General features: G+C 41.7%; 1 long non-coding RNA gene across 1 annotated transcript; it reads left to right on the forward strand.

The window, feature by feature from the left end:
* Positions 1-1,418: 1,418 nt before the first annotated feature.
* Positions 1,419-9,694, forward strand: LOC149972533 (uncharacterized). The gene is made up of 2 exons (XR_016490994.1): positions 1,419-1,504; positions 8,226-9,694. It is a non-coding gene; the product is annotated as an uncharacterized LOC149972533 (long non-coding RNA).

The raw sequence follows: 9,694 nt of genomic DNA on the forward strand, positions 1-9,694 counted from the left end.
GTTGCAGTTGTAAATGAGAACCTGTTCTCAACTAGCCTACCTGGTTAAATAAAGATGAAATGAAATAAGAATAAAAATACCATGATATTTACATTGCTACTAAGTAAACTTCCAGTTGTTCCCCAATATTCTACCTGCTAAAACCCCTCCCCATCCCAAGTTTAGTTGTTATCCCAGTGACCGGCAGACCACGCCCGTCCCCCAGATCCCAGGGCCACCGAGAGACCGGGACATATCCTTCAAAAATAGCATACAGTGCCACCCACAGAACCGTAGCCGATGAGCCACCAAAAGCATTTCCATCGCCCTCACCTCGAATTGTATTATATATAGCTATTACCAAGTATATACACCAAAAGTTAAAAGTTAAAAGTTTTAGAACACCTACTCATTCAAGGGTTGTTCTTTATTTTTACTATTTTCTACATTGTAGAATAATAGTAAAGACATCAAAACTAGAAATTAACAAATATGGAATCATGTAGTAACAAAAACTGGACTTCTTCTTAGTGTTTGGGTTGCTCAGGTGTGTGTCTAGGGTATAGGGACGGGGACCATTCCATCATGATAGGACAGTAAATAAATAAACTATATTCATAATTTATTTAAAAATGTATATCCCATATCTGCACAAAATTGAAAGCTCTCTCTCACAACCCCTGCTCAGAAACACACATGGACTCTGGATTTGCAGCCCCTATCGTTTTTCACTCACTTAAACACTTTTCCAAACACAAAAACACACACCCAACCTTCCATCACAGTACATTCACACATACCCACATATTGTGCCTTCTATGTCCTCTGTGTTTTATCTATACCATGTTGATTGAGTACTTTTGTGTTCCAGTTCCTTATATTTGAAGATGTATTATTTAGCTAATTATCCTTTCCTCTAATGGTGTCTTATCAATTCATGAAATACTAAAAATGGAAAGTCTAAAACAAATGATTTTCCAACATTCCCTATCTGGAATGGTATAGTGTAGTTGTAGTTTATTTCTTTAACAATTGTTGTATTTTATAACTTTTCTCTCTATATTGTTTTATTACAATCCCTATCATGGCTAGTATTGTGTGTTCCATTATTCGACTCCTCTGTGGGAACTTTATAATATTTAGAAACCATGGAGTAGTCTTTGTGTCTTGGAAAATTTGGCTATCAATATACAGTTTATCAACTACGAGAGCTACACGTTTCACTTTTAATCTATTTTCCTTGAAAATTGGATACAACACTTTGTGTCGTTCTGCAATTTCCTTTGGGAACTGATAATTCATGCTTATTTTCATGCCAGCAAGTATTTTACCCAGGCTTTTAACCATTATTTTATCTTTAAAGAAAGCAAATTTGGCAACGATTGGGCGCTCATATCTCTGTCAAAAACGGTGCAAACGTTAGAGTTTGATTTTTTCGACAGCTTCGCTTGGGATCTGAAGCTCTGTAAGGAGGAACTCTCTAACTACACGCTCATGAAGTTCTCCTTCTTTCTCTTGGATACCAGTAAGTACCAGATTTTCTCTCCATGGATCTAGTCTGTATGTCAAGTAAGGCTTCTCTCAGAAAGATGTTCTCCTTTTTAAGTTCATTAACATCAGTTTCAATCTTATTGACTGTCCCTTTTAGCTTGTTTCTTTCTTTCTTCAATGTCGCAGCTTTTTCATCACTCATCTTGAGGCTTGCCATCAACTCCTTTATATCCTCACTGACTAATTTGAGTATGCCTAGTTTGTCATTATCAATTTTAACAGATCGGTCTCCACCCTTACCATTCCGGGTGGTGAAAAGCTTAAATCGTCTGTGTCCGTGGAAGAGTCGTGTTTTCTTTTCGGGATTGGTTCTCCATTATGTTTGGGTGTTGCTTGTTTTCATAATATTTGTCGATACATTTCTCTAGCCTTATGATTTGTTTTGTGTTGTTATCCAGATTTAAGGTTATTACCCACCAGTTTGTGAAGTGCTAATATTTAGACTAACTTACTGATATTGAGTATTACATGCTTATCTTGAGGTGCTCTACACTGCTCTGTTTAGTCCACCATCTTGCTGACTGGGACTATTGTGACTTCGAAAAACCCATATGGCAGTGCTCTGCGGTTTTGGAAAAGGGAATTGATTGGTCAGGAATAAAAGGTCCTACTCCCAGAGCTGCTCAAATCAAATGTTTTTGTTGCAAATCTCTTTCTACAAATGTACAACACTTTTTACAAGCTTGCGAATATCTTGGTAATGTGACAACAGTGACAGATCTCCGAGCATGTGCAGATTTAAAATCTGCAAGTGTATTTTTGATTCACAACAGAATAGTCGTAAATGTATTTGCAATAATTTTGAAAATAAATTATAGCTGCAAGTCTTATTGAATGGATTCAAATGTAAAGTTACATCTTTAACACATCATGATACAAGCTTGCAAAATGCATTAACTAATTTACGAATCGTACTTGCAACCACGAATCTCAATGTGTGACCACGAAATTCAAAATACTAATTTGCGTAGTTCTGTCATCAGTATAATCCCATATAGGAGAGAGTGGTTTAGTCAATCTAGCACATTCTTAGCTGGATTTGAAGCTAACTTTATAAGAGTAATCTAAAATAATTGATAGATTTTTATAGATTTTAAACTAAAAACACTTTCTCTTTGTCATGTATGGACAAGGTTAATATAAATTGAAAGGTGAGTTACTAAAGAGTTCAGGAGCTCTGTTTGACATTCACAGTGGTGGGGGCAGACGTTTTGATCAAGAGAGACCTTTAGAAAATGTACATATTTTCTCTAACATTAAACATACAAATATGTATTTTCAAGTTATAAAGAATTTGAAATCTTATAGTTAGTAATTGTATACTTTTGATTATACTATATTAATAAAGCATAAAAGTAATTTAAATTCTTATTCATACAGTTTTGCTAAATAGGAAATACTGTACATTAAAAAATATTTCATATTTGTACTGTGTACTTGAAGCTTGTGTCTTCACAATTGACTACACCTCAGATATTTGTAACTATTTTTACCAGAAAGGTGAGATTTGAACCTTACTTGGAGTATCCAGCATTTTTTTCAAAATATTTTAATCTCACTTTCCACCAACGATCTAAACATACTTTTCTGCAACCTGCCTCACCCAATGTGGTACGGATCTGCTTCTTTTATACCTTATAACTGGAACCTCAATCAGAAGCTAACCAGCTAACTAGTCACTAGCTAGTAGTCACTGTTAGCCACGGCTAGCTATCTTAACCTTAAGCTTGGACACCAGCCAGCTTTAGCTCGGCCAATACCTGCCAGTCTGCACAGCGCGATATCAAGCCAGAGCATACCGGACTGCTTTTCTCCACCACATCACCGGATTCCTGCCGCAACCTCTGGGCCATTACACCGGCTCATTGCAGCCAGCTAGCTACAACCGAGTGGCTACTGCTGGCTAATGGCTCTGTCCCGAAGCAAGCACCAGTTAGCCTTGAGCTAGCCTCCAGCTAGGCCCATCTCCCTAAAAAGGTATACCCGCTAATTCGTGGGCTACAATACCTCTTTTGCCAATTGGCCTGGACCCTTTATTGCCAACACGGAGCCAATCCATTATGACTGGTCTGCCGACGTAATCATCCGATGTGGTTTCAACAGGCTTTTCCATTGCGATGTAGCCGGTGACCCATCTGCTAGCCCCGGTCAGCTAGCTTTCTGAACGTTGTGCCTCCCGCTCGCCTAGCATAGTAGCGACAACCGAATGGCTCCCTGACTCACCTGTTGCTGCTCATTGGACCCTATGATCACTCGGCTACACATGCCTCTCTCTAATGTCAATATGCCTTGTCTTCTGCTGTTTTATTTCACTGTAGAGCCCCTAGTCCAGCTAAGCATGCCTTAGATAGCTCTTTGCCACACACCCACACATGGGGAGTCCTCACCTGGCATAGCTGGTGTCTCCAGAGATGCAAGGTCTCTCATCATCACTCAATGCCTAGGTTTACCCCCACTGTACTCACATCCTACCATACCCTTGTCTGTACATTATTCTACCACGCCCAGAAATCTGCTCCTTTTATTCTCTGTTCCCAACGGACTAGATGACCAGTTCATACAGTCTTTAGCCGTACCCTTATCCTTTTCCTCCTCTGTCTCTCTGGTGATGTAGAGGTTAACCCAGGCCCTGTATCCTCCAGCATCACACCTATTCCCCAGGCGCTCTCATTTGTTGACTGTAACCGTAAAAGCCTTGGTTTCATGCATGTTAACATCAGAAGCCTCCTCCCTAAATGTGTTTTATTCAATGCTTTAGCACACTCCGCCAACCCTGATGTGCTAGCTGTGTCTGAATCCTGGCATAGGAAGGCCAACAAAAATTCTGAAATTTCCATCCCCAGCTACAACATTTTCAGACAAGATAGAACTACCAAAGGGGGAGGATTTGCAATCTACTGCAGAGTTCTGTCATACTATCCAGGTCTGTGCCCAGTTCGAGATTCTACTTTTAAGAATCCACCTTTCCAGAGAAAGTCTCTCACTGTTGCCGCTTGTTATAGACCCCCCTCAGCCCCCAGCTGTGCCCTGGACACCATATGTGAATTGATTGCCCCCCATCTATCTTCAGAGTTCGTACTGTTAGGTGACCTAAAGTGGGATATGTTTAGCAACCCGGCAGTCCTACAATCTAAGCTAGATGCCCTCAATCTCACACAAATTATCAAGGAACCTACCAGGTATAACCCTAAATCCGTAAACATGGGCACCCTTATAGATATCATCCTGACCAACTTGCCCTCTAAATATTCCTCTGCTGTCTTCAACCAGGATATCAGTGATCACTGCCTCATTGCATGCGTCCGTAATGGTCCCGCGGTCAAACGACCACCCCCATCACTGGCAAACGCTCCCTAAAACACTTCAGCGAGCAGGCCTTTCTAATCGACCTGGCCCGGGTACCCTGGAAGGATATTGACCTCATCCCGTCAGTAGAGGATGCCTTTATTGATGCCTTGTTCTTTAAAAGTGCTTTCCTCACCATCTTAAATAAGCGTGCCCCATTCAAAAAATGTAGAACTAAGAACAGATATAGCCCTTGGTTCAATCCAGACTTGACTGCCACTGACCAGCACAAAAAAACATCCTGTGGCGTACTGCATTTAAAATCAAATCAAATCAAATCAAATTTTATTTGTCACATACACATGGTTAGTAGATGTTAATGCATCGAATAGCCCCCGTGATATGCAACTTTTCAGGGAAGTCAGGAACCAATATACACAGTCAGTTGGGAAAGCTAAGGCTAGCTTTTTCAAACAGAAATTTGCATCCTGTAGCAGTAATTCCATGAGGTTTTGGGACACTGTAAAGTCCATGGAGAATAAGAGCACCTCCTCCCAGCTGCCCACTGCACTGAGGCTAGGAAACTCTGTCACCACCAATAAATCGTTTTTTTACCACGCAGTTGTAAATGAGAACTTGTTCTCAACTGGCCTACCTGCATAAATAAAGGTGAAATAAAATTAAACTATACTGAACAAAAACATGAACACAACATGTAAATTGCTGGTTCCATGTTTCATGAGCTGAAATAAAAGATCCCAGATTCCATTTGCACAAAACTATTATTTGAATACAAAACTAAAAACATTTCTCATAAGAAACTAGCTCCCTGGTACACAGAAAATACCCGAGCTCTGAAGCAAGCTTCCAGAAAATTGGAACGGAAATAACGCCACACCAAACTGGAAGTCTTCCGACTAGCTTGGAAAGACAGTACCGTGCTGTACCGAAGAGCCCTTACTGCTGCTCGATCATCCTATTTTTCTAACTTAATTGAGGAAAATAAGAACAATCCAAAATTCCTTTTTGATACTGCCGCAAAGCTAACTAAAAAGCAGCATTCCCCAAGAGAGGTTCGCTTTCACTTTAGCAGTGATAAATTCATGAACTTCTTTGAGGAAAAGATTATGATTATTAGAAAGCAAATTACGGACTCCTCTTTAAATCTGCGTATTCCTTCAAAGCTCAGTTGTCCTGAGTCTGCACAACTCTGCCAGGACCTAGGATCAAGAGAGATGCTCAAGTGTTTTAGTACTATATCTCTTGACACAATGATGAAAATAATCATGCCCTCTAAACCTTCAAGCTGCATTCTGGACCCTATTCCAACTAAACTACTGAAAGAGCTGCTTCTTGTGCTTGGCCCTCCTATGTTGAACATAATAAACGGCTCTCTATCCACCGGATGTGTACCAAACTCACTAAAAGTGGCAGTAATAAAGCCTCTCATGAAAAAGCCAAACCTTGACCCAGAAAATATAAAAAACTATCGGCCTATATCGAATCTTCCATTCCTCTCAAACACTTTAGAAAAGGCTGTTGCGCAGCAACTCACTGCCTTCCTGAAGACAAACAATGTATACGAAATGCTTCAGTCTGGTTTTAGACCCCGTCATAGCACTGAGACTGCACTTGTGAAGGTGGTAAATTACATTTTAATGGCATCAGACCGAGGCTCTGTATCTGTCCTCGTGCTCCTAGACCTTAGTGCTGCTTTTGATACCATCGATCACCACAATTTTTTGAAGAGATTGGAAACCCAAATTGGTCTAAACGGACAAGTTCTGGCCTGGTGTAGATCTGATCTGTCGGAAAGATGTCAGTTTGTCTCTGTGAATGGTTTGTCCTCTGACAAATCAACTGTAAATTTCGGTGTTCCTCAAGGTTCCGTTTTAGGACCACTATTGTTTTCACTATATATTTTACCCATGGGGATGTCATTCGAAAACATAATGTTAACTTTCACTGCTATGCGGATGACACACAGCTGTACATTTCAATGAAACACGGTGAAGCCCCAAAATTGCCCTTGCTAGAACCATGTGTTTCAGACATAAGGAAGTGGATGGCTGCAAACTTTCTACTTTAAAATTCGGACAAAACAGAGATGCTTGTTCTAGGTCCCAAGAAACAAAGAGATCTTCTGTTGAATCTGACAATTAATCTTAATGGTTGTATAGTCTTCTCAAATAAAACTGTGAAGGACCTCGGCGTTACTCTGGACCCTGATCTCTCTTTTGAAGAACATATCAAGACCATTTCAAGGAGAGCTTTTTTCCATCTACGTAACATTGCAAAAATCAGAAACTTTCTGTCAAAAAATGATGCAGAAAAATTAATCCATGCTTTTGTCACTTCTAGGTTAGACTACTGCAATGCTCTACTTTCCGGCTACCCGGATAAAGCACTAAATAAACTTCAGTTAGTGCTAAATACGGCTGCTAGAATCCTGACTAGAACCAAAAAATGTGATCATATTACTCCAGTGCTAGCCTCCCTACACTGGCTTCCTGTCAAAGCAAGGGCTGATTTCAAGGTTTTACTGATAACCTATAAAGCATTACATGGGCTTGCTCCTACCTATCTCTCTGATTTGGTTCTGCCATACATACCTACACGTACGCTACGGTCACAAGACGCAGGCCTCCTAATTGTCCCTAGAATTTCTAAGCAAACAGCTGGTGGCAGGGCTTTCTCCTATAGAGCTCCATTTTTATGGAACGGTCTGCCTACCCATGTCAGAGACGCAAACTCGGTCTCAACCTTTAAGTCTTTACTGAAGACTCATCTCTTCAGTGGGTCATATGATTGAGTGTAGTCAGGCCCAGGAGTGTGAAGGTGAACGGAAAGGCTCTGGAGCAACGAACCGCCCTTGCTGTCTCTGCCTGGCCGGTTCCCCTCTTTCCACTAGGATTCTCTGCCTCTAACCCTATTACAGGGGCTGAGTCACTGGCTTACTGGGGCTCTCTCATGCCGTCCCTGGAAGGGGTGCGTCACCTGAGTGGATTGATTCACTGATGTGGTCATCCTGTCTGGGTTGGCGCCCCCCCTTGGGTTGTGCCATGGCGGAGATCTTTGTGGGCTATACTCAGCCTTGTCTCAGGATGGTAAGTTGGTGGTTGAAGATATCCCTCTAGTGGTGTGGGGGCTGTGCTTTGGCAAAGTGGGTGGGGTTATATCCTTCCTGTTCGGCCCTGTCTGGGGGTGTTCTCGGATGGGGCCACAGTGTCTCCTGACCCCTCCTGTCTCAGCCTCCAGTATTTATGCTGCAGCAGTTTATGTGTCGGGGGGCTAGGGTCAGTTTGTTATATCTGGAGATCTTCTGTGTCCTGTCCTATTCGGTGTCCTCTGTGAATTTAAGTGTGCTTTCTCTAATTCTCTCTTTCTCTCTTTCTTTCTCTCTCTCGGAGGACCTGAGCCCTAGGACCATGCATCAGGACTACCTGACATGATGACTCCTTGCTGTCCCCAGTCCACCTGGCCGTGCTGCTGCTCTAGTTTCAACTGTTCTGCCTTATTATTATTCGACCATGCTGGTCATTTATGAACATTTGAACATCTTGGCCATGTTCTGTTATAATCTCCACCCGGCACAACCAGAAGAGGACTGGCCACCCCACATGTCCTCTCTCTCTTTCTCTCTTTCTTTCTCTCTCTCGGAGGACCTGAGCCCTAGGACCATGCCCCAGGACTACCTGACATGATGACTCCTTGCTCTCCCCAGTCCACCTGGCCGTGCTGCTGCTCCAGTTTCAACTGTTCTGCCTTATTATTATTCGACCATGCTGGTCATTTATGAACATTTGAACATCTTGGCCATGTTCTGTTATAATCTCCACCCGGCACAGCCAGAAGAGGACTGGCCACCCCACATATTCTGGTTCCTCTCTAGGTTTCTTCCTAGGTTTTGGCCTTTCTAGGCTGGGTTTCTGTACAGCACTTTGAGATATCAGCTGATGTACGTAGGGGTATATAAATACATTTGATTTGATTTGATCACTGATAGTTAGCATTTCTCCTTTGTCAAAATAATCCAGCCACCTGACTGGTGTGGCATATCAAGAAGCTGATTAAACATTATGATTATTACACAGGTGCATCTTGTGCTGGGGAAAATTAAAGGACACTCTATAATGTACATTTTTGTCACACAACAAAAGGGCACATATTTCTCAAGTTTTTAGGGAGCGTGCAATTGATATGCTGACTGCAGGTATGTCCACCAGAGCTGTTGCCAGAGAATTGTATTTTATGTTAATTTCTCTACCAAAAGCCGCCTCCAACTTAATTTTAGAGAATTTGGCAGTATCCAAACGACCTCACAACCACAGACCACGTGTAACCACGCCAGGCCAGGACCTCCACTTCCGGCTTATTCACCTGCGGGATCGTTTGAGACCAGCAATCCGGTCAGCTGATGAGACTGTGGGTTTGCCGATTTTCAACACAAACTGTCAGAGACTGTCTACGGGAAGCAAGCTCATCTGCGTGCTTGTCGTCCTCACCAGGGTCTTGACCTGACTGCAGTTTGGCATTGTACCTGACTTCAGTGGGCAACTTCTCACCTTCGATGGCCACTGGCACACTAGAGATATGTGAACTGTAACTCAGTAAAATATTTGAAATTGTTGCATACAACATGTTTCTATTTTTTTCATTGTCATTTTTGTTTATGGCCCTTTCATGATAATTACCTTTGGACATTACGTGAATTACATTTTAGAGTACATTTAGTTACATTTAACTGGTTTTAACCTTTGTGTGTTCCTATTGTACTTAGATTGGGATCAACCGTGTATCAGTGATCCACAAACAGAAATTAAAATGATCACATAATCCAGTGATGATTTCCGTGAGGCACGCATGCACACACATATAA

Source organism: Oncorhynchus mykiss, chromosome 23 (assembly GCF_057628025.1).
Source record: "Oncorhynchus mykiss isolate SJ-2025 chromosome 23, ASM5762802v1, whole genome shotgun sequence".
NCBI classification, from domain to species: Eukaryota; Metazoa; Chordata; class Actinopteri; order Salmoniformes; family Salmonidae; genus Oncorhynchus; species Oncorhynchus mykiss.